Source organism: Sturnus vulgaris, chromosome 10, assembly GCF_052056855.1.
Source record: "Sturnus vulgaris isolate bStuVul1 chromosome 10, bStuVul1.hap1, whole genome shotgun sequence".
Taxonomy (NCBI): Eukaryota; Metazoa; Chordata; class Aves; order Passeriformes; family Sturnidae; genus Sturnus; species Sturnus vulgaris.
In genome coordinates, this window is record NC_142252.1 from 7,627,028 (window position 1) to 7,650,230 (window position 23,203).

At 37.2% G+C, this 23,203-nt stretch overlaps 1 long non-coding RNA gene across 1 annotated transcript; it reads left to right on the top strand.

Annotated features, from left to right (window-relative positions):
- Positions 1-1,504: 1,504 nt before the first annotated feature.
- On the top strand, positions 1,505-22,282 carry LOC148222626 (uncharacterized). Its single transcript, XR_015805609.1, has 7 exons — positions 1,505-1,610; positions 2,505-2,533; positions 5,415-5,526; positions 10,486-10,585; positions 10,784-10,930; positions 21,016-21,166; positions 22,202-22,282. It is a non-coding gene; the product is annotated as an uncharacterized LOC148222626 (long non-coding RNA).
- The last annotated feature ends 921 nt before the right edge of the window (positions 22,283-23,203 follow it).

The window sequence follows — 23,203 nt, forward strand, 5'->3', positions numbered from 1 at the left end:
CATAATGAAATGAAGCAAAAATTATTTATCTTTAAAATTCAGGCACTAAACTTGAATATCCTCCTAGAAATTTTAATTAGCAATTTAAAAAATGCTAAGGAAAAGTATCTGCTCCCAGTTGTCTGTTCAGGTTAAATTAAATTATTTCTGGAAGTAATATAATTAGAATCCTTTTAGTTCTTAATCAATATTTTATTTACATTTATTTTCTTTGTACTGCTTGATTAGTTCTTTTGAAAATGGTGGAGTAGGTAGCCTATTTTCAGTTTATTATATACACCCATGTATCTGCACTTTCACTAATAGATATAAACCTCTTGCAGTACAGCAACTGTAGAAATCGTAAAATTATGTTTTTTCAGCTTGACAGCTGGAATTCTACCATGTGTCAACAGGAATTGCATTAATAAGTTTTCAGCTGACCTAAGTTCCTACATGAAAATATCTTTCCTGGACATCATGTAAGTTATCCATTGCACAAAGGGCCTGATTCACCTTAGGATTCTCTTAAGCTTATGCAAAATGAATGGAAAACAGAAATTAAAACTCATGATTCTTATTCAGCTACACTTTACACTGTGACAGACCCAAAGCAAAGACCTGAGCCTTGCACCTACTGGAGTTCCACTGATAATAAGGACTCCATAACAAACACACTTGATTACTCACCATGCTACATAGAATGGCATGTTCCTCATATATAAAGAAGCTGTTGGAATTGAAACCATATCAGCAATGGTCAAAAGGACAAACATTCTCTTTTATTTATGCCAGATTTCTGAAGACTTTTGTTGGTCTTTTCTGTGTGTTAATCTCATTGTTTACATCAGCCACAGACTGTGTTCTGCAAAATGATGTGGACTCTAGCTCCAGTCACATTAGAACTGAAATAGCACATGATCAAGTTAGACTGACTGGGGGAACAGAGGGTTATATTACACTTTACAATATACTTCACAAAGCGTTTTCAGTTTTTCTAGCTGATCATTACCTCTCTGAGGAGTTTGATTCTGCAGAGTCCTTGTGGGCTGTTGGTGCAGCATCTCAGGGACACGGGTGTGGTGTCAGTGACACACATCTCTATCTCTGTGCCCCTTTTACCCCAGCACAGGAGGTTCCCCAGAGCTCAGCAGGTGATGCAGCCACAGGAGCTGATGTGAGGAGCTGTGCCCAGCACGGTCTCAGAGCAGCAGAAAGGCAGGGTCCTCCCAGCACTGTGACTTGAAGGCATCAGGAGCAGGGCAAAGTCATGCCAGGTCCCTCAGGTTTGATGCAAATTGCTTAAGACTTGGCAGGTGTGTTAAGATCTCAGTGCTGGCAGACACATTGTGTGTTCATCTGAGGTTTGGTATATTTATGTATACAGTGTGTGTATGCCCAAGCAATGAAAATTAGTCAGTCCAGTGTTTCACCAAAACTGAAACCCAAACAGAAATTGTGTGTTGTTAAACAAATCCTTCACATTTATTTTAAAGTGTTTCCTTCACTTTTTGTTTCTCTCCTGAGCCAGAACCGAAGTACAAAATCCTAATGCTTACTAAAGAAAATGTTTTTCGGAGACCTTTGCACCTATTTTGTATAACCTGAGCCTACTTTGCATAACCAAGAAGGTAATTCATCTATTTTGGATAACTATCCAAGCTGAAACTGTTGAGTGCTCATAGTTAAGTGGCTGAGTGATATAAAAGTGACTTGATTTTTTCAATATTTATAAAGGTATATGTGTAGTGGTAAAAATTATGACAAGTACAAGCTCTTGAACACCTCTTTTATATCTTTCCTTTACCAGCATATCAGATACAGGTTTCCATAGCCTAAAGTGACATTCTGAACTGTACTTCAGATCTCAAAATTTAGGTTATGGTTTGAAAAAGTTCTAAAAATAATATTAGTGTTTAAGTTTCTGCAAAAAGAGAAATACAAAATGATCCAGAATTTGCTTAGGACAGGGGCATGACTGGTGCCAGGGGAAGGCCAAACTGCCATCCAGAGAGACCACAGGGAAGAAATGGGCTCATAAATATATTTTATTTTGGTAACTGTCTGGAAAACATCCATTATTTCTTCACATGGCCAGACAAAGAGGGAGAAGACTTGACTACTTTTATATGAGCTAGCAAAAAAATCAGATAAGTACAAAACCTCAAAAAGGTTATATATATTTTTACCATAAATATAGTGTATTTATATTAATTGAAACTGTTCCTGTTTACAGGATGCTGGTGACCTAAACCCTTGTGTTAAACTATTTTTGGGTCTTCATGTGTTACTCAATAGTTGATGTTTCTATGAACAGAAAATTAATTAATTTGATAAATAATGCTGTTATGGGTTCAAATTTAAAAAGTGTGTTAGGACTTGGAGAGCAATTTCATTTGCCACTCATACTAATGCATTATTCTATGTTAATTAAAATGCTTTCTTTTTTTTTTTTTTTTGTTTGCTAATGTTTTTAATTTGAGTTCTGACCATTTACTGATGTCTCAATTCGGTTTTTTTCACAGATGTGTTATAATGAGCATCAAGTTCAATGGTTAGTAAAATTTATGACACTGTTACACAACCAACCCTTAAGCTCTATTTAATATATTAATAATATTTTAGATGACATAATATTTCAGATTACTTGATGTATGCAAACAGAGACCTAATTCAGCTACTGTTACATATGTACTTAATGAATGGAATGACATTTATGGAACAAGTCATTTTTTCAATGAAAATTTTCTGCTCTAACTGAAATTGTGCCAAAAATGGAATATTTTGGGAACAATATTAACTTTGATGAAGGTTCACAAGATTATTTCTAAACTTTAAAATAGCCTTCCTGGAAGATGAGAGTAAAAGATGAAAAACCTGAATTTCTTGAGCCAAGCTTGAACATTCGGCCAAAGTCCCATTTTTGCCAAAAATTTTGGCACAGTTTCATTCCAGATTGACACAAAAAGATTTTTAAAGAAAAACAGGTAAAATAAGAGGCTCCCCCACTTAGCCCTAGGCCCTTGTTGGAATTAAGTGCCATTATCAGTCTGTAACAATCTCTCTGGATTTATAACCTGCTCATCATTTATACCTCTTCAGCTATGGTTAATTGGAAAAACCTAAAAAACCTTGCGTTTGCAATGGAAGAGACTGTTTGGTGGAGCAGTGTTCCAAATTGCTGCAAACCTTCTCCACAGACTGGATGGCCCTGAATTTTGTTTAGGAGAAAGGGGAAGGAAGTTGGCTCTGTCAGGAGGGAAAGGGAGGCAGGATGAGGGTGTGGAAGGAGCCTGCACGGCTGGGCTGTGGATCATCCTGACAAGGAGAATGAGTGGCTGTGACTCCCAGTGCCAACTGGGGACTTGCTGCTTTTGAATATTCGCTCAGATGCATTCTTTCATCTTAAAATGCCCAAGTACTTTTAATAAATCTCGGTCTGGGGGACTGAGACAGACACATTGCAGAAAGAAAGAATTAAGATGTCTTAAGATAAAGGTTGAAAGCTTGAACCTGGTTTGATAAAATAAGAGTGATTGATGGTTCAGAGTGGTCAAGTTGATCAAGCCAAAATTGCTGACGGACATGTTTTAAATACAAGTTTAATTAAATGATTTGGATAGAGGACTTTGAAATTTAGGGAAACCAGAGATGGAAATCTTGCAGCAATGGAAGAAGGGAGATATGACAGAGTATGACAGATGTGAGCATAGATGTTTCAGCAGAAAAATAATAGATTAAGCACAACCTGGAGAAACAACATAGTTGTGTAAGAGAAGGAACAGGAAAAGATAATTCCTAGCTCATAACCATGGAAATAAAAATAAGCTGAAAGAATAGGACACAGTAACCTGAATACTTGACTCTTCACAATTATTTGCTGTTGCTTGTGCACTTAAGGAAGGACTGTGAAGACTATAATCATTTTCCCACCCACCTGCAACTCCAGGAAAAAAGATTAAATGTGATTTATTTTTTTAAGTGCACTTTGCTTTGAATATGTGCATATATGTGTAAGTAAGAACCATCCAGGCACCCTCTCATTTAATAACCAAATTCAGTACTTTCCTGGCATAAATTAGTACTCCATGTTCGGTTCAAATGCCAGCAAACAATGATCTGATTTTCTGAAATGGAAAGTGCAAGGCATCTCAGGATAAACATTGTATCCTATGACTTAGCAAGAATCATACGTTTATCACAGTTCTGCCAGAGAAATTGCAAATGGTTTAGGTAATTTCAAATTACTTCTGGGGCAAGCACCCAATTTGAGAGATCTGAAAACAGCTGTTTAAAAAGAGAGCTCCCAAAGATAATTTTTTTCCTTTCAGCAAGCTGTAGCAGTAGCATGCCAATCCAAGGTCCAATCTAGTAGCAGGTCTAATACAGTGACTATAGTTCAAATGTTTACAAATATTTTGTCTGGTAAGTCTAAGTGACTGTGCTCACAGCACAGGAGGTTGTACTTGTGGCAGTTAAAAGATTGCAGGCAGATATTTGACTATGGAATTGTCACTATCCCTAAATTGACCTGACAAATGCATTCAACATTTAAGCAGCAAAAGAGTTCACTTGCATTCCACCAGGAGACACCTCAGCCCCCACCTTGAAGTTAATAGGATATCAAATTTTTAAATGTTTAAACATTCTTGGTCTTAGTGAATTCTCTCAGACTAAGAAGGTACAAAGAGAAGCAACACATGTCCATACTACTTGATTAATTTACCAAATGTTAAATTAATGTCTTTTTAAAGCAGCTGAACAATCAGTAGGAGCATCTTACAGGCACTGCTGTGAGAACAGGGCTGGCCAGCTGGGTGAGCTCAGCCTGCACTGCAATTCAGGCAGGATAGCATGTGTAGAAATGCACAGAGATGGTGACTGGGATAGAACAGTGCAACCCTTCCATTATGGCATCAGCTCCTGGCCTGGCCTGCCAGCAGTGTCTCAGCATTAACACACGGGGAGATCAAGTACCTGACACCCAGAATATCTGTACAAAGTGCCATAGCATCAATCTCCCTTCTTCCCTCACATATTCCTTCTGTTACTGTAAAATCGTCATCTGATATGGTTAGAGAAAGAGTAAATTATTGTTAATCTTTCAGATATCTCTGATCTCTGTCTGTCATTCTTGATTCCTTTTTTTTATTTATTTCATGCAAAAAAGAAATATTCTCTTTAAAAATTGTTTTCAATAAATAATCTAGTCTCAGACCACTTAGGTTTTAATTTAAGAAGAAAGGGAAATAAATTAGTTTGGTACTTCATAGCATGTATTGATCCACTGGACAGATTTACAATACAATGCAATTTATAGGGTATCTCATAATACTGACATCAACAAAATGGCTTACAGTGAATTTTAAACACATTATCATAGCATATCCATTGACTAACTTAGAAGAATAGCTTTGCTTTGTATATTTTTTTAGAAAAGCTGAACAAAGAAAGAGATGGTTTATCCTGGCAGAAAGGAATTACAAATGTCAGGATAAGGAGGAGACAACACCAGTTCATCAACTATCTGGAAGCAGCAGCTAACAGGTATGCTCAGCTTGCAGGGAGCTGGGATCCTAAATTCTCACAGTAAGTTTCATTCTCTCTTCTCCCACAGCTTGGGAAGATGTTTTCGCCATGATTTGTTCAGTGTAAAATAATGAAGATATATATATTTGATATAACTCTTTGCTTATTTCTATGGAAAGCGATTTCTGCTGAGAGTTATGCTGGAGTCTGCACCTGGGCTGGTGTAACCCTGGCTGTACTCATGGGATGGGGGACAAGAGGCTGAGTGCAGCCCTGAAGGGGCTGTGGGGCTTTTGGTTAATGGTGAGCTCCATATGAGCTCAGTTTTCATGAAACAGAAGAAGAAAATATTTACCTAAATCTGATGCAGAAAACCCTAATTTGAAACATAAAATGAAACAAAGAATGACACCAATCCATTTTTTATAATGTAGTGGTTGAGCAATTTCAAATTTATACAGTTGGCCTTGACAATAGGAACAGTCATTCCAAAAAATCAATGTTCTTTGTGATCAAATCCACAAAAGGTGAATTAACTTACTGTAAGAGCACCAGAAATGTGACTGCAAAGGGAATAAATGTATTAATTAATTATTAATAATGATCATGATAGTTATAAAAATAAATTTCAAATATTTATTAATTTTAGTGAAATAGTGTTTCATAGCTTCTTCCATGCCCACTTTGGTATACAAATGTACTGAATTTATGAGCTGGAGTGCATCTACTTGCTTTTATCTGCTCCTTCTCTTGTCCCATGTGCTCCACGACCTATCCATGGTGGGAAACTCAGAAGTTAATGCACCCTCTGTAATGACCCTTTCAAACCCTGCCCCAGCCTGTTCAGCTTTGCATGAAATGAACCCTGCATGGGCCAGGGACAGCTCTCACTACATTCAATTACTGCCATCAGTAAGAGGGTTCCCCCTTTTGGAAAGGTTCACAGACAGAATAGCAGGAGCAAACCTGTCCTGTCCCACACATAAATCTCATCATCTCTTTCTCTCCAGCCCCACCCCTGCATTACATATCTGTACAATTTCTGTCATAAATATTTATGAATGGCCAATCGGCTCATGTGAATTTGGTGCAGTAAAACTATTCTGAATATCTTTCTGTGTTCTCATTATTGCAGGTCAATACCTGTTCTGCAGTGATTTATCTTTTCCTAAACATGGCAACTTATCATTTTTCAAGCTTTAATTCCAAAATCATTTGATTCGGGGCAGGGAAGAGAGCCCAGATAAATACTGCTCTGCAGGTGCTGCTACTGCTGGTGCTTCTATTTCAAGAGTCTGCTGATTTCTGGAGATATAAGTTACTTTTTAGGATGATAATTTTCCCAGTCTCTGATGCAGGCTTCTTGTTAGAATTTTACTGAATGTGGACAACACTTTTTGTTCAACATGGGGACTACTGAATAATAAATAATGATGAATTTTCATAATTTTTTATTCTTAAATAGAGCCATAATTTTCCTCTTCTCTGTGACTATATTCATTAGAAAATATAGAAAATATATAAATATATATATATAAAATTAGAAAATATCTGTGACTGCACAGATAGAGTAAAATAAATATCAGCTTTCAAAAGGCAAGAATTCAATATAGGCAGTTTAAGGATTAAACAGCATTGAGTAATGTCTTTTCTACCCTTTTTGCAGTGGAATAAGTGACCACAGAAGTTACAGGCAGTTGAGAAAGTAGTACTCAACTCTGAAATTAGAAGTGATGGGTAAAATGAAAATAGAACTGCATAGCTGTCATTTCAGGAATTAAAAAGACAAGCATTTTTCTAAGCTAACTGAAAAAATTATTTGCTCATCTACTTATTCTGCTTAGATGTCAAAAATATAAAAGCTTTATAGCATTTAACATTTTAGTGGTTCTGGTGAAATAGCAAACTTAGGCCCCATTTTCCTCTCATTGAATTCTCATGGAGAGAATTTTTTCTAGAATCTGGGAACATGATGGGTTGGAAGGGACCCATCAGGACCACCAAGTTCAACTCCTGACCCTGTGCAGGACACCCCAGAAATTCCCATGTGCCTGGGAGCATTGTTCAAATGCTTCTTGAACCTGTGTTTGAAGTCAAAGTGGACTCAGACCTTTGGTTTGAAAGGAAATTCATATTTGACAAGTAGATAACATAAATATAGAATATAATGCTACAGTTCTGGTGGCATAAATTTGGAGTTAAAAGTAACACTTGTTAGTCATAATAAATATGGATAAAATTGTTTATTTGCATTCATCTTGTGCTTTCTTCCAGTTTATGAACTTTCTAAACAGTTTGTGACTATGATCTGTAAGGCAGACATCCAGACTTTGTGACTATGATCTGTAAGGCAGACATCCAGACTCCAGGAATGAACCACACAAAACTCTCCTTAAAAATGGGGCCAGGGTCCCATTTTCCCATTAAACCCATGTTAGGCTTATTGTTGCCTAGGCTCAGGGGGAGAAAATTCCCTCAAAGCTGCAACCTTTGCAGTGAGTTGGGACAGTTTCTTGAAAATGGGAGTTTCCCTAGATGGATGCTAATGCTTTAGATACAGGGTCACTGCTAAGCAACAAAGTAGCACAAAAAACACAGTTTCAAAATTCACATCTTTTGATGAGAATTAGTCAGTGAGAGCTCACCTGCTAGAGCACACAAACCAAACAGCTTGTCCATGGAAAGACTGCTGAATGCTAAAGAGAGATGAAAAAGGTGGAAGGTCTAGGCTGGGTTCTCAGCTCCTGGAGGCACCATTGTTGGTTGTATTGGAGTCAGTGTGGGTTTCTCCATGCAAGGGCTTGGCCGCCCAAAGGCATTGAAATGTGTCCCAGGGCTTGCTCTGCCAAAGGCGCTTTGCAGCTCTCTCTGTGCCATGTTCTGCAGAACTCATAAGGGCAAGGAAGTCCTCAGGCTGCCACCAGCACCGGACTGAGAAATGTTCAGGTCCTGAAGAGCAGCAAGTGCAGCACTGCAGGGAAGGGTGATGGTGACTTTGCCACGGGAGCAGCTGAGTGTTGTGCTGCTCTGCCTGCCTGCTTTGTTGGGGACATCACCCCAAAATGTGTGTTGGACCAGAGGCTAGGGAATACAGCTCTGTCACTGCATTCTCAAATTCCTCAGAAGTGACAACATTAAAAATGGTGGACCTTATCCAAACACTTCTCTCTTTCTCCTCCAAAGGACATTAAAGAGTTCAATCAGTAGTAAAGTAAGTGTCAGTAGTAAGGAAAGAGCAGGGAGCTCTTGCAATCCCCGTATTATTGTCTCAAATTTTGAGTTATGGCCCCACTAGCCACAATTCTGCCCAACCACATGGAGCCTCTGTCACTGCATCACTCTGTAGTAGCATCTTCCTCAGCCACATTAATTTTATACCATGTTCCAATAATGTTTTCCCCAAGAGCAAACCTAATGTTTCTACCTGGCCTTTAATCGCTTCTGGTTCATAGCAATCTGTGTCAAAGAACACTACAACAATAATATATAACTCTAGGGAACACTGATATTATGTAAACTGCAGCATAATACTTAGCATATTAAATTCAATTTTTCAATTTAGCTATTCTCTGCCTGTTTTACTTGGCTTTAAACTAGACAGATTTCCAGTGCCAAATGCAGCAGTTGGAACTGACCACCTACAGAACAAGATTAAGGAAATGAAAAAATGCTGTGTATTTGTTCTGAAGCTAAAACCTCCTTCTCTTCAGCGAAGGAACTTCATTGATTATAAACCACACTGCTTTAAATTAAATAAAATTGAAATATAATGAGCTATTGTGGAGTGAAGTATAGTTTATGTAAGGTTTTTCAATCTCATAAACTCTAAAGGAGGTCACTCTTCTGCTAACAGAATTTTCCAGGCTTCTCTACAAAGGAAAAATTTATCTGTAAACCCGGCAATTTTATTATAAAGCCAGTACAAGTAGTGAAAAGAAGTTGATTACAGTTCATTCGAGGCCCTTTCATTTCTACATATTTGCCCTGTCTGTAAATAACATCTTCTTGACAGAGTTAGATCCTTTGTGGCTCTGTGGAGCAAAGCCCTGGTGTGGCTCTGCAGTCAGAGCTCCAGAGGCTCAGCCTGCCCAAGCAAGCAGAACACAGGAGCCACAGCCTGAGAGCCACCCAGGCTCCTGACTGTGCCAGCATCTCTCTGACTGCTGCAGCATGGAGCTACAGCAGGAGCTCGTGAAGGAGCACGACTTCCTGCCCTTGCCCAGGCACAAAAGGTGACCAGCACCTCTGGAGTTATTCCAGCTCCAGTGGAATTCAATGGGAATGAACATCCCCAGATGGGACACAAAGCACTGACTCCAGAGGCAAGGCAACCCTGCTGTCTGTTTCTGACAAAACAAACTACATACTTATTTATAAATGAGTCTTACTAGCTCAGTAAATTTCTAAAACTCACCCAGCCACCTAAAACAAAGTAAAATTGAGGTCTAAATTAGTTCAAAAATTTAGTAGAACAATCCTATCAGTCTTGGAGTCATTATGATGCGTTCTGAAGTACAGGTACAGTTGGTTGGAGAATGTAATGATCTCGTTTATAATATGTACCTTAACCTAACTTCTGTTAAGCAAAATAATTTCATTACAGTTTGTGTGCTGGAGAACAGCAATAAAATCATGGGTCCACTGAAGGAGCACGACTGAAGACTCCACCCAAGTCCCATGTAATGAAAATAATTTCTATTTTCCCATTTATTTTAAAGTTGCTTGACCTGAATACTTATGTTACTGTATGCTTGAAATACAAGAGTTTTGTTTAAGTTACAAGTCAGCTCAGAGAGGAACAGAACCATAGGAAAAGAAAAACATAGTACATGTTCAGTGCAAACCAAGTATAGAATCATCAGATTACTTTAAAATATATAAAATTCATTTCAGCCAGCATACTGGAATTTTATCTAGATTATAACAGTTTTGAATAAGTACTTTCCAAACCAATAATGATGTCACTCTTCTTCACAGAGCTCCTCCTTTCCCTTCAGTTCATGTGAAGTAGTGGCACGTTGGGTGGCTGCTGCTAAGGCTGCTCCTTGTTCCCCTGCATTGGCTCCATGCATGCTAGGTATGGGATATCATCAGGAGTAAGGAGACTTTGTAAAATTAAGGAAAAGAAGAGATACTGTATTTAAAAGCCCATAAGGCACCAGCAGATGCTGACTTACCATGTCCCTCCTCAAGGAAAGCAAGTAAAAAAGCTGTGTTATCACTTGGATGACTCTCATGAATGAAAGTGTCAATATTTGTGCCCCATTTCAGAGAGACTGAACAGCAACAGACCTTTCAAGAGGTCTCAGAAGAAGACCTCACAACATTGTGGATCTAGAGTTATGTTAAGACAGAGACAATTGTGTTAAAATGAAGAAAGACCAAAAGACTGAGAAGAGGCATCGCTGGAAAGGCCAAGGGGGTGAGTTATGTATTAAGTCTCAAGAGTCAGCTCAGAATTACTACATTGACCAATGTGGAGAGATGTTTTAATACCTTTTTCTATAACGATAGAGAAAATTAAATTCTAGTAATTTTATAGTTAGCGCATTCCCAAAGTGTTATTTTTATTCACAGAGATGGTTCCTCTCAATATATTTTACTAAGCTCCACTTCAGCAGATTGGTAACTGTGGCTTCCATCCAAGAAAGCACACACAGAGGTGAACCTGTGAGTAGTTGAATGGATTTTAGTGAAGTACAGATATGTTTAAGGTATTCATACACTTAACTGCTTTGCTGGGTTATAATTTGGATGAACAACATCTCTATATCACTCCATCAGCCTGTCCAGCAATGCAATGGAGCCATTGAAAAGTTAATGTGATTGTTAAGTCATTGGAAACAGGGTATGCACAAGTTGGGGAAATCATCTTGTGGAAGCACTTGTCTGAAATTAGTTCTTGCTTTTTCAAATTAGCTCATTTTTCTGAATAAGAGAGCTGACTATTCTGTCCAAAAATGGTGAAATTAAATAAAATGAACATACTCAGTTATTAATCAAATAGGTGGCACCTACTTGACTGCAGCTTAAGAGCACATTTTAAAGGAAAAAGAACAAATGCAAAAGTACATGTGTTTAATTAACAACAGAAAAATATTATTATTCATGTATTTTATTAGTTCTGAATAATATCCTCCTAATTAAAATTAATGCCATCTAGATTCCTTGAATAGCATTTTAGCAAGAATAAAGAAAACAATCCAAATTTCCTATAAATACTTTGCTGCACATTAGAAGTAATTATCAACTAATTTTCTTAAATACCAGGCTTGTGCTACTCTAGTCAATGAGGCTTGTGCTATACAGCAAATTAGATTTCAAAACTCAAGCATAAACAGAAGGCAGGGGCCTAGGCTAAGAAGTCAGGAAATGGTGTTGAGCTGAACAGGTAAAATTGTCCCTAAGGAATTGTTCAGCTCGGAACCAGTGGGCCCTGATGGGCAGCAAGAGGCAGGTGCTGACAGAACACTGTGGGATGCAGAACACTGGTGGTGTCTAACCAGGCTTAAACCCCACCTCAGTGAAAGGAAAAAGATGTGAATGTTTGCAGAACTGCCTGGGTGATTTATGAGATTAGATCCCATTTCAGCACTCCTTAGGTATTTAAATCTTAAGAAAACCCCATGACATTTAGGCTAGAAAGGCCAAGATTTTCTGAAAGAAAGCAAAAGATGCACAAAGGTCAGGCAGGTTTTTCAGTCGTCTAAAAAATACCTCTCTGTGCCCTCTGTGTCTTAAGCATAGGCTAGTTAATTTAATTTTTTTTTGGTTTTTCTTTCTTTTCCCATTGATAACATGGTTCAAAGGCTGCTGAAATCAATGGAAAGCCTTTCTCTGTACCAGTGATTTTGAACATCACTTGTGAAAAACCGTCATGCATCATCTCCATTTGCAGACAGACAGCTGAACACAAGCACTGCACTTGATTTTCACTCTGCCTGAGTCAGGACGCTATCTGAGATCTCATGTGTGAGACCTCTAATCTGTCTTGCAGTAAACAAGATCAGAAGTGGAGTTTATCCCTTCTCATTACAAAGACCTCCCAAGGGCTTTAGGCCTATTAGACCTACAGGAGCATTATCAATACATCTTCATGATTTTAAGAAGAGTGAGTAAACAAGGATAAAGTTTACTGAGCTACTGGTTTCCCTCAGCTGGTTACACAGGGACCATGAAATTTCCTCCATGTGTTGCAGTAGGATTGCTGTAGCCATGCTCTAAGGATATAGGAGAAGCAGGATGGAGAGTATCTTTCATCAGTTTGAGTTGGCAAAATACCTGGCAAATACCTTTTCAAATCTGAAAAGGATCAGCAAACCTCTGGCTATGTAAAGATTAGAAACAATTGGTCCAAGTTCAGTATAAACAAGAGAAGTGGTTACATGAGATTTAGTCATTTCTTCTCCTTCCTTCAGAGTACAGGGTTTTATATCAAGTCCTTAGCCTTTGCAGCAGGGTGGGGAACAAAGAAAGTCAGCCAAGAACCACGGGGAGCTAGTTAAAATGAAAGAGGAGAGCATTAAAATGTCCCATAAACTCAATCCCTTTACTCAATCTATGGAACACATTCCTCTAGATCCAGTAAAAAGATGTATTTTTATTTCCTAAGTTTTCTTCTGAAGATATTTTCTAAGAGTGGAAAATACAGGAGGAGGACATGAAGTCCATGAGGACCAGGACTGAAAATTTGGAGACGATTTATCTGTTTTACAAAAAATAATTTCTCATTCACAACTGTTTTTGTTGTTTATTGATTATGTGCCTGAGCAAATTTGTACACATGGGAACTGTATAAATTTGCTGTCGTTATTGTCCTGGGTACATCTGGCAGACTGGGCAAACCTTTGCTTTGTTTTGGGATGCCCAGGAACAGAATCTGTGCAGTGAACACAAGTGTTGTTATAATTTGAACACAAGGCAGTAATTTTTTCGAGTACTGCAGTTTTGTGTTGTTTTGGTCTTTTTTTTTTCCTTAATAGGCACAAAATTGAGTTTTCTACAAATATTTTCAATTTTCCCAAACATATTTTAGGCACTGTTAATAAAAAACCAACCAACCAAACAAAGTAACAACAATAACAACAACAAAAACCAACAAAACACCAAACAAAAAGAAAGATATCTGAGCTTTACCCTAAATTCCAGGAAGCTGTCTGAAAATAACTAGAAAAAAATTTAATATTTAACTGAAATGATGGGAGTGTGTCTGTGTGTGTGATACCAGCCGTTTCAGACTAATATGAAAACACCTAGATTTTTTCCTATTCTTGTTTATTATTGCAATATTTTTATCTGTTTTTTTCCTTAGAATATTTTCAGGTTTCAACTGTATATCTTAATTTAAAACATGAAAGTTTGATATTTTCCTATGTCACAAACACCTCAATTTTGCTTAGCTTTAAACTTAAGTTGTTTAGTAGTTTTAACGGTGGGTTTTCCATGTGGAATGAAGAAGAAAACAGCTACAATATTGATGCCAAGATGGCATCAATTTGCCTTTTATATACCTTTTATAGAACTTTTAAGTATCCTTAGTATTTTTAGCATGCATACTTGTAATTCTTTGAGTCTGGTAACTTAGCACAGTCCTAGTGTTTTATTAGACCAGGAAACCAAACATCCTAAAAGCCTCATAGTAGGAGGCTGGAAAACCCTAGGCTATCTTGGGAAACCAAGGTCCTCTCTAGAACATATCCTGTAAACCCATCCAGGGAATCCCTCAGATGAGGGAATATCACACCATTCATCAGGCCTCCCACTGGGGCATCCTTGTTAGAGATACTAATTTGTAAGGTCTATAAATCCCCCCTTGGTGAAACGGTGCACCATAAGGATCCTTATTAAAATACCGAGGTAAAAACCCCTTACCCATTAACTGTGTCTGGCTCTCAACTTTTTAAGACCAGGAAAAGGCATCAGTATAATGTGGAGAGGAGGCAGAAAATTCTTCTTCTTCTGGACCAAAATATCAGAAGTTCAAAGAATGAAATATGGTCACATAACCTATTTTCTATTCATAATCTAGTCTGTCTGTACACTTCATATTTTCCCCTTGGTCTTGAAGGAGAAAAAATGTTATTATATTTATTCGTTGCACAAAATATATTTTTATTTTCACTTATGTAATTTATATTACATTTGTAAACAGACACAGACTGTCTTAAGCAATGCGCAGTAACCTGAGACACCTGGGGGTATGGTGACTCATTTAGTAAGCAATTATCTCAGAAATATTGGGGAATGAAACTGTTCCTGACAAAGCTATTGCTGAGTAAAAAATCCTGTTCTGGGTTTCTTTGAATGTCTTTGTTTTAATTCCAAAAAATATCACAAGTACCTGACAGAAATCATTACGAGAAAGCAGTGAGGAAAGGCTTAGAGCATGCCATGTACTTATTAATGTTTTTCGTTTTTTGGGGATTTTTTTTGTGTGTGTGGTTTTTTGTTTGTTTCTTTGTTTGTTTTTAAGATTACATATACACAGTTCCATAGAAGGAAATTCCAGTTATTCCCTCTGTTTTAAACAACAAACAATTTTTGTTCCTGAGTCCTAACATTCTTATCATTCACAAGGAGTCAAAACCAAGAAGATGGTGTTAAGCTTCATGACCTTGCTCTCCTATTGTCCAGTTCCAATAAATTGCCCATCCCACCCACTGAGGTTCAGAGCAAGAGTGAAAGCTGCTGCTCATGTTCATCCTTCTTTCTTTTACACATCACAGCCTTGACCCAGTGAAAAGGTTGAAGCGCCAGTGAGGGAATGCCTGAGATCAGTTTTCCAGGAATATTATTTCTGAACTTATCAGAAAAGATACAAAGACCTGAGCCAACTACCTTTAATTCAGTACTGATGCCCACTTGCTGAGCACTGCTTAAAAATAATGTTTCTACTCAATTTTCAGTAAGGTTATTACCAATAAAACTGCTTGTACATTTGTTCAGTAGCATCTTGGGAGCTTGAAAGGAGGTGATAGCACAGTGGGAATAGTTATTTACAGTAACAGCTCTGCTGAATCACTATGCTCTATATGTTCTTGAACTGCCACTTTAATGCATTGTTAAACTGAATATAAAGTTTTGGTTTGTGACGTCTCTCTTACTGTGGTTTGTTGGGGTTGTTTTTTCTTTGTTATGGGCTGGTTTTTTGTGGGGGAAAATGATGTAACTTCCATCCTGCCTGTTTTGAATTTCACTCATTCTGATCACTTGTATTTGTCCACAGTACAGTATCAAGAAAGATCAGACAGAGGGATGACCTGGCTCATTCAGGTACTCCTTATCCTGAAACGGAATTTGCATGCAAACTAAACGTTAGGTACTGCTGAAAAGCTTGTTGGTTCCTTCCAGTTCTATTTTGCACAATTTTAAAAGTGAACACAGTAATCTCCTATCCCCTTGCCCCCTTTTAGCAGTGTCTGAGCCTGCACAGCAGCTCAGCCTGAGCCCATGAGCAAGAGAGATATTTACAGGCAAAGAGCAGAATGCTTCTCTGGCATAAATCATTGTAGTTCAACCACAGATGGTAGATACCAGTTTAGGATATGAGTACTTGTAACAACTCATAGAAACCATTTCTGTAGGATGAATTTGCTACAATTTTCCCTACTCCCTGATTACTAATTTACCTCATTTTATTTGGAGAAGTGAAAGCCAAGTTGGCTGGTGTATTGGGACAGAAATGAAGTATGGGAGTAAGATGAACCAGACCAAGAAGTGCCAGAGCTGGCAAATAGATACCATGACTTAATTCTTTAATTATCTGTTCTGGAGAGCAACACTGCTGAAGTCTGAATATTATAAAGCTCTTAGTGAAACTTGCCTGAAGTTGATTCATCTGGTTTCTTGTTGAGCTCGTTCCTTAAGGCTAATCTGCATCTCTAATTGTGTTTTATATGCTTCAAATACAGTTTACCAGCTTTTATTTCTACCATTGCATAGAATGATTCAGTAGTTATTTTACAGCTTAGAATAAATGCTCTGTTTATAATATTACCATGAGCCTGTATGGTAATTCAATTGTCATTCAAGCAAGAAACTGAAGACTCAGTCTTCAAGCTCAAGGGTTTAGGGGTGATTTCCATACTCTTATTTTCAAATACACAGAAGAGTGGGGAAGGTAGACTCCCATCCAGCTGCATGATTTCTATGTCTTTAAAACAGTGCAGTGCTTGTTATTCTGTTCTTGAAGAATTAAGATGTCTCTTAATTTGGGCCTTATGTAAATGAACTTTAAAAAGATAAACTTCTGCCATGACAAAATAGTTCTACAATCACTTATTAAGAAATATAAGCTATCACCTCCAAAACTGTTCAAATTGAGACTCTCCCTGTCTCTGGGAGTGCAGGAAAGATACATGTTATCAATGTTTTTTTTCTGTGCTCTGAACAAAATTTTGGCTTTTTTTTTTTTTTCCAGAGGGTGAAAATCCACTTCTTCTGTGCCCAGTCCTGGCAAGCTTGCTTCTATTTGTGTAGAACCATGACACTTTTCCATCTGAGCTCTGAGGTAGACAGTACTAGACTTACCTGCCCTGTGCAGATGTCAGTGAGATGCTGGAGAAAACCACCCCTCTCTAAAGGATAGGGTGTAGCACATATTGATAGGGTACAGAGCAGGTTCCATTGGCTTTGATCACATGTTTACACATCTATCCTAACCAAAGCAATGCACTTTGCAAAGCTGTACGTGTAAAGCAGCTGTGTGTACTCAAATGGCTTATATCAAATGAGATAAAATGGATGCACGGTAATATTTTGTTATAAAGCACATCACAGCAGTGAAGGGAAAGCAGATCCTCTCTGGTTTAGTGCCAACCCTATGAATGCTCTATTTTATATGATATATGTGTATATTTATAAGAATCTGGTACATAAACACAAGACACGTTTCCTGCCAGAAGTCATAGAAAGACATGGGTAAGATGGGAATGAAATAATGTGTTCATTTGTATGAGTACAAAACAATGTCCAGCCACAACCAGGAGGAACATCCAGAAAGTAATTTCCACTGTGTTTTTCTCTTTTCAGAGGTCTCTGTCCACAGGTAAGGTGGTCTAAGACTGGGACTTTTGTCTTCTAATTTTGTCTTCTGGTTAACTACCCTATTACTGAAGGTGAATTAGCACAAACCTGGTTAATCTCAGATGAAATTCATATTCTTTGTAATCTTATGGTCCAAAACAAAAGAATTAAAATCTGTGAATATTCCAGCCTTGCAAAGAGTGATAAAACATCATGTAAATACCCTTGAGCACAATCAATTACTTTTAATCCCTTCACAATACATTATTTTACTCTAATGTACACATCCAACCCCTCTTTACATTCCTTTGGCTTTCTTAGAGTAATGCCACGTTAATCTGCTGAAGGTCAAGCTGAGAAGATGCAGGAGACAAAGCAAGGGCTGTTAGGAATCACGTCACGTCACGTTGGGCTCCCAAACAAATGGCATTAATGCAGATACAGGTGCTTGCCACTTCATCACATTCTTTCACAGGCCTGGTATCTTATGTATTGTTGCACTCAGTGTAATATTTAATAAGATATTGGAATGCAGTTGTTTCCATATATCTTTACATTAAATACAGAAGGAGTGGGTGTAATCTGAAGCACAATTCTCTCCCTGAGCTGCTTCCCTGGGATTGGCACTATCGAGATAATTGTCTTTTATTATAGTGGGTAGTAGTCTGTGTGCAATTAATCACATTTTATCAAGGAGTAAATTTTGAGTTTGTGTCTTTTAAAGAACTGTTTGGGTTTCTTTCTCAGTGTCTCATTTCTAGCTCTTCTTTGTAACTTGGGAGTTTCATAACTCAGAGAAGCACCAGAGCACAGATATGTTGACAGAATTGCTTTCTTTCATTTCACTTAAATGGAATCCCTTTTCTAAACTTCTAGATAACACATTGCTAAAACACACCTTTCCATTATTAAATATCTCCTACTTTTTCTTCAGTTGTGAAATAGTTACTTGCTCCACCGCAGTCCAAAAAATATACAAATTATTATAGGTGTATAAATTGTAGAATATGTAAAACAAAAACTACAACCAACTTTAAAAAAAAAAAAGGAAAAATGGTTTTTTTAGAAATTATATTAGGGCATTAAGGACAACACAAACTGCTTTTTCTGAGAACTCAGTCAGACAAAACAGTTTTGTTCTAAATATATGGACAAACAAACTATTCATTCTGTACCTTACGCTACCAAGAATTTATTTAATTAACTAAATATTAGTTAAATCAATTATGTATTTGCATATGAATTTCTAAAATGGATGAGAAATCAGCCTTCTGGTTCATATTCCTGAAACTGCATAATTTATTTTTTTGACTATGTATGAGAATAACCTGGGAGAATTGTTGGACTGTATTTCTTGAAAGCAGTGAGATAACCAATAGCCAGGATGATGCAGAGTAGACAGATTTGCACAGAATTTCTTCCCTGCTTCTGCTCTTCAGGGCCATATTTGTCACAGCACCATCCCAACCACTCAGAAAGTGCCCTGAACCTTCCACATTCTTGATGTGGTTATAGGGATAAACATCCTAAATAGGGTAAAAGTATCACAACAATGGTGAAAGATCTAAAGACATTGAAAAAAGTGATTAAGAGATAATCAAATTATCTTTCCCCAGTTAAAAAGAAATATGCTTTGTTTGAGGAAGAAAGGAGTGAAATATTTTATTTCTTATTACTTTTTCTCTTCATTAAGCCTTCAAACTGTTGTTGTTTCAAAATGTTCCAGACATTAAATGTATTGTGCAAAAGTATTTTGATCCAGGTTCTGACCTGATTCAGACTCCTTGAGCAGGAGAACAAGCTGTCTTGTGGGAGTATTAAGAGGAAATGTGAAGAAAGTGAAGAGATTGCAATGCAAAGTGAGAAATATAAAGAGATGCAAGAGTGAAAGATTTGGGTTTGTCTAAAAGAAGGGACAGTCAGAACAATTCATGTACATGCACAGCAGTTTGCCTCAATGGAGAATATGTTTTTCTCTGTACTGGAAATGAGATTAAAATATTAACAGTTCAATATATAAGATACAGGCCAGCCTGAGAAATTGTTTCATCTGAAAGGCTAATTGATATTCTACTGCAACAGAAAGGTGATCATGAGACCACCAGTGCTTTAAGACAAATGTGTCTGAAATACTGAGAATGACTATCACACATCCATAGGGTTGGCCTGATTGTAGCCTAGAGATGAATCCTCCAGGTCTTTTCTAGACTCATTGTGTAAGATTTAAAATTGATCTTACGGATAAAATAAAATACAAGGACTTAGGATCTCCTTATGACCTAATTTCCTTCATAAGTACCACTACATTAAGGGTCAGAGGTATACTGAATTACCAAAACATTGGGTAAATTAATTTTAATGCTTTAATTTCATGAGGGTCTGCTCCATAATGGTATAGACAAGATTGGAATTCATTCTCCTTAAAAAAAGAGAGGCGGAGGAAAATAATTTTCACCCTTGACTGACTGAGAAGTCTGTTTAAAGAAATCAGTATTTTTTCACTCAGTTCTAGGAAAGATGGTTTATTGTGATTATTTTGCAGTTCTGTGTGCATTTGATATAGAAAAATCTTACAGGTTTCCACAGCAGTTATATTTGAATCTGCTGCCAGATCAGTTCTTGTTCCAGCTGTCCAGTTCCAGCTCTGGTTCAGAGCCAAAGCTGCTACATAAAGCTCAGCCTGAAAAATCATATTTAGCTGGAGTGGATTGGACTTCAGAGAAGCTCTATATGAGCAAGTCAGTGTGTGCAGACAGTATTAGCAGACAAGAATAGCTGAACTTAGATAATGCAGAAGCTATTTTTGGAAAATTAAGTTACATGAGTAGCTCATCTGAGAGCAGCAGAGTTTCTGTTTGACAAACATTTGACTTGAGAGAAGCAAGGCTGGCTGACTTTTAAGGACAGAAAGAAAGGCAGGACAAGGTTCAGGCATAGATTAGTAGAGAATGTCTCATCTAGGAGGAGAAACTGTAATGGTTACATTATTAACCCTTGATTGCAGGTCTTTGTGTTAGAAATGAAGTGTGTCATGATAGCAGGGATTCCAAAAGGAATGACACCCACTATGCTGAGCCCTGAACAACTAGTGCAAATACAAGTTTGAATAAAAAATTATTACCTGAATCTTGAAGACTTTACCCTTTAAGGAGCCTTGAGGAGATACCTGATAGCATCCACAGTCTGCTGGGCACATTCTCCCTTGGTGACAGTGACTAGTGGGGTTACTCCTACATGAACTTTGCAAATGGACAACTATTTTCAAGACTGACATGTAAAAATGCAAACAAAAGATAAATGACAAGAGTGAGATAAAAGTCAAAGGTAAATATTCATTTTTGCTATGTCACTTCTGGTGAAGCACGACACTAAAGGCTGGGTATTTCTGAAAAAATTCTAATTCCTTTTCAGTGGTGATAAAAGCTGTGAGCTTGCTAAGCCCGGGATGCTCAGTGTATTTGCTTCCATTTTTATTCCTTGCAGCAGCTCTCCATAGAACACACTGCAGACAGACATCTGAGGATCTTTTTTACTCACAGAATACACCAGAGCTGGATGCCTGAGAAGAGAAAGTGCCAAAGGTTGACTTCAATGGGAATATTCCCTGACGAAGGTGAAGATTTGACCCAGAAAGGTTTGAGTGAGTTTCTGAACAAACTGAATTATCTTTTGTGTTTTGCAAACATGGGTCACCTAAAAAAAGTGCAAAAGTTTAGCTCCCAGACCACATGTTTGAGTGAAACTATTTAATGTTATTCCTTTAAAGAACAGCCCTTCTACTTTACTTCCAAACTGCAGTGAAATGTTATCCTCTAAATAAAAACTGACTTTAACCCTGCTTTTTGTAAATGTAGTGCATTAGGCGGGGCAGTTACTTGCTGTTTAGATTTTTATTAATTCTAAACCTACCTCTTTTCATGGAACTCTTTTGATTCCTCTTCTACTTGCATTTATTGGCACAGCAAGAACATGCTATTTTCTAAGCAATTGCTTCAAAGTTTGGGCCTTATCCTTTTATTACAGAAGATTTGTATTGAGCAAAGTACCACAATTGAAATAAGGATACAAACTGTGTTGCTCATGAATAATGAAGACTTATTTCTTCTTCCAAAACTAAACTGTCTACATCCTGATCCTATATTATTCTTATCTATGAAAATATTAGTTTCTTTATTCTGAAATATTTTTATCTGCCTAAATTATCACAGCTTGTTTAGGATTATTTGAGCATTATAGTTCATTTAGAGCAGAACTTAAAAATAGTTTCCAAAATCTCTGACATATTTGGGCATATTTCAGAATGAAATTTCCCAGTTTCTTCTGATGCAATCGATTTAATGAATCTAAATTAATTGCTTTGATTTTCTTGTTTATACAGATATTTTCACTTTAAAATTTTATACAGCAAATGAGCACACAATATTTTTTGTCCATCTAATGTTAGCATCAGCAGTATATAATATGTTGATCTTAGAATGTTGTGGCTTAGATTGTTTTAATGCATTGATTGAATTCAGAATTGACTATTGAAAAGTTAAATAGTTAATAGCCATTTAGCAAAATAGAGAAATAGCCAGTGTACATGTAATTTTGTCATGTTGTAGTATTTAAATACTTTTCAGTACAGTTTAACATGTTCCTGTTAATAATTAAAACAATCTTGTAACAGATTAAAGGTGACCAGTTCCAAGAAGAAGAAGAAGCATGGAGAGATGCACTGTAAGAAATGAGTTAATAACATGAAAATGTGGGCAATCATTTTTGAAAAGTCTGAATCTCAACTTATGCTTTATAAATCACGACCCAGAAGTAACTGGGGATTCAGCCAGATCTCATTAATTGCAGAGGAAGAGAAACTATAAAGACTGAAATTTATGTAAAACCAGTTCACTGGTCTATTCTTTTATGGGAACTATTTGGAACCAATCTGTATCTGCAGCTCTTCTCTGGGAAATGAGTCGAAGAGCTACAGCAGGTGCTTTAAAGTAATAAGGGATTTCCTGTGAAACCCAGTGGAGTGATGACTCACCAGTTTAATTATGGCCTTCTTCTGTTGTAAAAGCAGGACCATCATTTGTAGAAGGCTCTTGTTGAGTAAATGAGTTCCAGCAGAAAATCTTTGATAGGGAAAAGAAGATACCCATATTTTATTTTAAAGGGTATAAGATTTATAGGGAACATCTTCAGACTACTACAATGATTAGTGTTGTCTGGGTATCCCCAGAGTAACTGAATGGAGCAGCAGTAACTCTTTTTTTGCTGTCTGGCTTTGCTTTATTTTGAATTTCTGACTTATCTTTCAGTTCAGCTGTTTGATTTATTTATAAATTATATATATATATATCCCAGACAGACATTACCATAGTTCTTACAGCTTCAGGATGGTTGGAGTGGGTATGGTTTGGTTTTTCCTTTAAAAAGACATAGCTAAAATTACAGTTACTATTTCTTAATTTCACAATGCTATTCTTTTTTAGCAAGTTGCATGCCCCTGGGAAATAAGCCAGTCTTTACAAATGGTGAACCACCTCCTGAGAATTTTACTATTTATTTGGAAAACCACCATTTTTCATCCCATAAAATGGGAGATTAGATCTTCCATATTCACTGTGTCTCTGCTGTAAGAAGAGACCCCTCAGAACTGATACAACATTCCATCCTGACGTGATAA